This window comes from Pollicipes pollicipes, unplaced genomic scaffold (genome assembly GCF_011947565.3).
Source record: "Pollicipes pollicipes isolate AB1234 unplaced genomic scaffold, Ppol_2.1 Scaffold_6138;HRSCAF=7277_pilon_pilon_pilon, whole genome shotgun sequence".
NCBI classification, from domain to species: Eukaryota; Metazoa; Arthropoda; class Thecostraca; order Pollicipedomorpha; family Pollicipedidae; genus Pollicipes; species Pollicipes pollicipes.
The window spans coordinates 31,143,882-31,149,861 of record NW_023596818.1 but is presented as its reverse complement, the minus strand read 5'-3'; positions in this window follow the sequence as shown (position 1 = coordinate 31,149,861).

Sequence of the window (5,980 nt, the reverse complement as noted above, 5' to 3'; positions counted from 1 at the left end):
TGCACACTCTCCGCTCGAGGTTGGCTGCGAGCGTGAGCGTGTTGTATGTTATGTGTATGCACACTCTCCGCTCGAGGAAGGCTGCGAGCGTGAGCGTGTGCGTGTGTATGCACACTCTCCGCTCGAGGAAGGCTGCGAGCGTGAGGTGTGTGTATGTGTAGCACACTCTCCGCTCGAGGAGGCTAGCGAGCGTGAGCGTGTGTGTGTGTATGCACACCTCCGCTTCATCCGTGCGGCATCAACACCGCACTACGTAGTTCCGTCGCAATAACCGCGGTGCCACCAGCCCCGCCCCCTAGCATTCCGCACAACCGCACCCTGAGAAATCAACCATCGCGTCATCGCACCCGTCACGTCACGGTGTGGTGCGTCACGCCCACGCCGGCGCCGCAGATGAAGCCTACCCGCGCACCTATCTGCACGCGTCGGCGATGAAGCTGGGTCTGCGCTACCACCTGCGGAAGATGTGCGCCGAGCCGCACTGCGTCGACTGGTGGTGTACCTGAACTCGCCGGCGGCCAACGACGGGTCGGCGCTGCTCTGGGACGCTGACGGCGACGGCATCGTGAGTCGACCCGCGCGTCGGTGACGCTCTGACAGCGAGTCTGACACTGAGGCTGAGTCTGACGCCGACACTGGCTATGGTGCTGATACTGGCTCTGGTTTGACACTGACGCTGACTGATGTTGGCACTGACATGGCTACTGGCACTAACTAAGTAAAAGACACACCGGCGTATTACAAAGAAACGCCAGTGACGCTTACACAGACACGAATGTGAACACCGACAACCATCACAATAACACAAACACAGGTAAAGTGAGACGGACATGTCAGTGGATTACAACAGACACACTCGTAGACGGCTGTTCAGTGTAGCAAAGCGAGTTGTATTACACAAAAACGTGTGTGAGCAACGGATGTCTCGAATTCTAAGCCCCTGATATTTCAGTGCAGAGACGGGACGCGGTCCTGTGCAGATGTAATAGTACTGCCCCACCTCTACCGCTTCCGTGGTCGCCACCCAGCTCAGCCCCCCCCCCCCCCCACAGGCGTCGCACCACGAGCGGTACCGTGTCTCGGAGCTGCTCTCGGACCTGGAGTCGTGCGCCGCGCGCCAGGTGCTCCTGCTCGTCGACCAGAGCTTCTCTGGCCGCGTGGTGCGCGCATAGCCAACTCGCCCACCACGCCAACGTGCAGGTGGCGAGCGCCGGCAGCGCCGACGAGTACAGCTGGGGCGGCGAGTTCACGCGCGTGTGGAGCGCCACCAACCACTCGCGCGCCTGCACCTCACATATCAGCAAGGTGTGTGGCGCTGCTGGACGGGTGGAGGCTGCGCTTCGTGGGCTCTGTGACTTGGGGAGGAGGACGAGAACCTTTGGTTCCGGTGGGAGAGCCTGGCTGATTTGAATTGAATGAGTCAGGTGAATGCTTGGATGGCTGTGTGCTACGTTTGCTCTCGAGCGCACCTTATGACGTGTTTCTCTTGTGACCTGTAAATATGACTCGCTCCAAGCTCAAAGTCTAGTTACTGCTGATGCATTCTTCTATGCAGTTGCCTCTTATAGTTGATTTTAAATCTGCCATTGTTGCGTGTTTGCTGCTCGTTATGCGACAAGCACACCAGTCTAACGGCGCCGGGGGCTGCACCTGGCTTCTTCGGCCGCGACGTGTTGTTCCGCGCGGACGCCGCGTCAGCCCAGCCTCGTCTGACCACGGCGCCCCCGCTCGGCAGTCGCTGCGGTCAGCCGTATTCCGCTCGCACCCGGAGAGCGCCTCCGGCCCGGAGGTGCCGCCGGCGCTGACGCTGTTCGGCGCGCCCTGCGACATCACGCCGGCGCTGACGGCCGCCGAGCTCAACAAGAGCTACCGCGGCTGCCAGAACCTGCCCATTACCGTGTGGTTCCGCGGGCGCGTCGGCCGGCCGGCGGCCGCCTCGCTCGAGCAGCTGGTTCAGGAGGGGCCACCAGGCGGCGCCGTCGCCGACGACGGCCGCGTGGCGGCGCTAGCGTCGCGGCCGCCCGTCCGCTGGCGACACGCCGGCACTCAGATGTTTATTATCCGTGGTGTTCAGGTACCAGAGATCGTGTTGTCGGTGTTGTGGCGTGAGAGGAGGGATGGGTGGCTGTTCCGTGCTGGATGACCTCGCGACGCGGGGTGCCCGGTACGGATCGTGTGATGCCGTGTGAAGGACGGTAGTACTGAAGCTGGAGGTACTCACCGTACGGCTACACGTGTCGTGTATTGTGTATTTAACTCGCTCTGCTGAGCATGTATGCCGTTGGAGCCGGTTCGTCAATGTGTAGCAACGACACTTGCGGTGGATATCGCTAGTTCGTTAGTCCAGCGCGTTACGTGCCCTTGTTCGAGTCTAGCAGATTCGGGCAGACGGCACATCACCACCATTGCGCTGACCGTGACGTCATTCGGATCACGCGCGCCCGATCAGTCATCGGATAACTTCCTAATCACTCTTAGCGTATTGACCTCATTATCATCCATAAGGAATGTGGGAGCACTCACATTGTAACACCGTCCTAACGTTACATGTCGGCTCGCAGCGCATCGCGATCAGACGGATGTTTCCGTTGTCGTGCGCTGCTGGCTTACTTCTGGTGAGGTTCTGGCCAAGGGGCGGCAACCAATTTGAGGGGGGACGAGGGTGGGATGGGGGGAGGGGGTTAGTAGTTAGTGTCATAGTCACGGTTTGGAGCGGAGGGAATAGTGGTGGCCAGCGTTCGGCACGGACTCGCTTGTTCGTGTTATGGTCCCATACATTATAGCCAAAACTCGTGTCGTATCTGAGAATGTTATCTCCAGCGCACGTAGGATGGGCGGCCTCAGTCACTCACGGATGACGCGGCCGGAGGTGCGGTCACTCACGGATGACGCGGCCGGAGGTGTGGTCACCACGGATTCACTCACGGATAACGCGGTCGGAGGTGCGGTCACTCAAGGATGACGTGGCGGAGGAGCGGTCACTCACGGATGACGTGGCCGAGGTGTGGTCACTCACGGATGCCGCGGCCGGAGGTGCGGTCACTCACGGATGACGCGACCGGAGGTGCGGTCACTCACGGATAACGCGGCCGGAGGTGTGGTCACTCACGGATTCACTCACGGATAACGCGGTCGGAGGTGCGGTCACTCAAGGACAACGTGGCCGGAGGAGCGGTCATTCACGGATGACGCGGCCGGAGGTGTGGTCACTCACGGATGCCGCAGCCGGAGGTGTGGTCACTCACGGGCACTCACGGATCGAAGCCGGCCGTAGGTGCGGTCACTCAACGGATGACGAGGGCGGAGGTGCCGGTTCATTCACGGATGCCGTCGGCCGGAGGTGCGGTCACCCATACGGATTGTGACGCGGGCGGGGGTGCGGGTCACTCCACGGACTGGCCCTGCAGCGTCGTAGGTGCGGTCACTCAAGGATGGACGCGGCCGTAGGTGCGGCCACTCACGGATGCCGCGGCCGGAGGTGCGGTCACTCACGGATGAGGTGGGCGGAGGTGCGGTCACTCACGGATGACGCGGGCGGAGGCGGGGCGAACAGAATCCTTTCGGCGAATACAGCGGAGGCACGTTACAGCACATTGGTAGTTGTCTGCCAACTCATGTCTTAATGTCCCTGGCAGGTCGTTAGACGTACGGCCCAAATAATTATCATAACGTACGTTCCAGCATGGGCCTAAGAAAATCTGCTGGGAGACCCACGACCCAACTCTTTATTCATTGGTGTGGTCAACAGAGTTAATGCACCATAAATGCGTGTCCAAGTGTCTGAGATGGCCAGCGCACACTCATGGGGACAAGTTACGTGAGCGATTAAAGCCCACGCATAACTCCGTGACCTCAATACAATGATGCAGCTGAAGACGACGAAAACCGCGAATCAAAAGCTGGTGTATGTATTGTAAGCAAGTGAAGCGCACGGACAGCACCTATTAACTTTCCCTCAGGGATAAGGGAAAACAAATTTAGATACCTAAGCAAATCTGGAGCTTTCCATTCCATCCTCCCACCTAAAAATCTTGAAAAGTTCACGAATTTCTTCCGCTTTTTTCAAAATCGCACATCAGATACATATGGGACCTCTACTCTTTCTAATCGGAAACTTCTCTTGGTCCGGCGAAGACCTCCAATTTTCCATAATTTTATGCACCTGATGGCGCTTCCTCTGAATCATCTAAGGCCTTCTGTCGATAAACTGAGTCTGATGTCGACCTTGTATGGCCTTCCGTGGGGCACCCACTGTTTTCCACGCGCTTTGCATGCCGCCCTCGTGAATTGATGAAAATGTTGTCTTGATCACGTGGGTTTCCTATGTGCAGGACGGGTCCACTGAAATTTAAGGGGGGAAAACGGTATGCTTCGCACTCTTTAGCCAGTGGCGAGCATTGCTATCCTGGCCGCGTGGCAAGTTTTGATGACTTGGAATTCATTGAAGTGCGATGAATTTACAAAATTCCAAGTCTCGCTACGTAGTTTTTCATTCCGTCCTTTTCCTCTCGATTGCCCGATCTCTTTCTGTTGCGCTGAATGTCATCGAATGTGACAAAATTGCAATATGTGTTATGGGTAGGACGGTTACGATACCGGATTATCAACAACAAAGAAACTATCATCTTGCAACGACACAAGCCAGAGCTTAAGCGTCAGCAACGCGCCGATATATGCTTAGCCAGGGCCAAGCGTCACGCAGAAGGCATCACCGCAACTACGCTGATCAGCAGCTGTCGTTTAGCACTCGTATTCCAAAAAGTGGGTCAGTGGAACGCAACGAATTCACAAAACGTCTATTTCGGAGTGCAGAGAACGCCTTTGAACATTTCAAAGGGCAGAAAATATAATGAGGTATACAAATTGATTCCCAAAAAGTAATACCAAAAACGTATCTTCAGCGGTGACATACAGGTTGGCCATCTGCCAACCTTAAAAGGCAGTGCAGGTTTAAAAACCTCGCACGCACACGTTTCTCGGAGCGCTCACAACAAGAAAATTAACAATACTGTTGGGCGACGATCAGCGAGGCACCACGATTCCCGATTGCAAAACTGGCCGACAGCACGCACCCCGCGTCTGGCCTGCCGCCAGACGCAGCCGACCACCGGAGCACCCGTACGTCCGCATCTAACCTCAGAGCAGCCCGTGATTGAGCGGCAAAAATCTGCCTACCTACCTTGGCCCAGCCGCCACGCGAAGGCAGTGGTACAGAGCTGCCAACACGCCAGGCGAGTACCAAACATGGCCGGCAGACCTACTGGCCCGGCAGAGCTCCGCATCCGACAAACCGTGGGTTAAGTACACGCTTGCCCGGAGCGTCACAAGCACCTCGGGCGTCCAGCCTTCCCCACGAAGGGCAGGAGCACCTCGGGCGTCAGTCGTCACCACGAAGGTCAAGAGCAGCTCGGGCGTCAGTCGTCATCACGAAGGTCAAGAGCAGCTCGGGCGTCAGTCGTCATCACGAAGGTCAAGAGCAGCTCGGGCGTCAGTCGTCATCACGAAGGACAGGAGCACCTCGGGCGTCAGTCGTCACCACGAAGGCCAGGAGCACCTCGGGCGTCAGTCGTCATCACGAAGGCCAGGAGCACCTCGGGCGTCAGTCGTCATCACGAAGGTCAAGAGCACCTCGGGCGTCAGTCGTCATTACGAAGGTCAAGAGCAGCTCGGGCGTCAGTCGTCATCACGAAGGCCAGGAGCACCTCGGGCGTCAGTCGTCACCACGAAGGCCAGGAGCACCTCGGGCGTCAGTCGTCATCACGAAGGCCAGGAGCACCTCGGGCGTCAGTCGTCACCACGAAGGCCAGGAGCACCTCGGACGCTAATGGTCATCTATCCCCAAGTACAGGTACAACGCATCCTATTGCCTTCTACACGCGGCATGAGCGGCGGGCCGGCTGATGACGGCGCACCGAAGCCGGCGTCGGCCATCCGCCATCTGTTGCCCTCTCCAGACAAGACAGGCGGCCGGTTTGTCGCA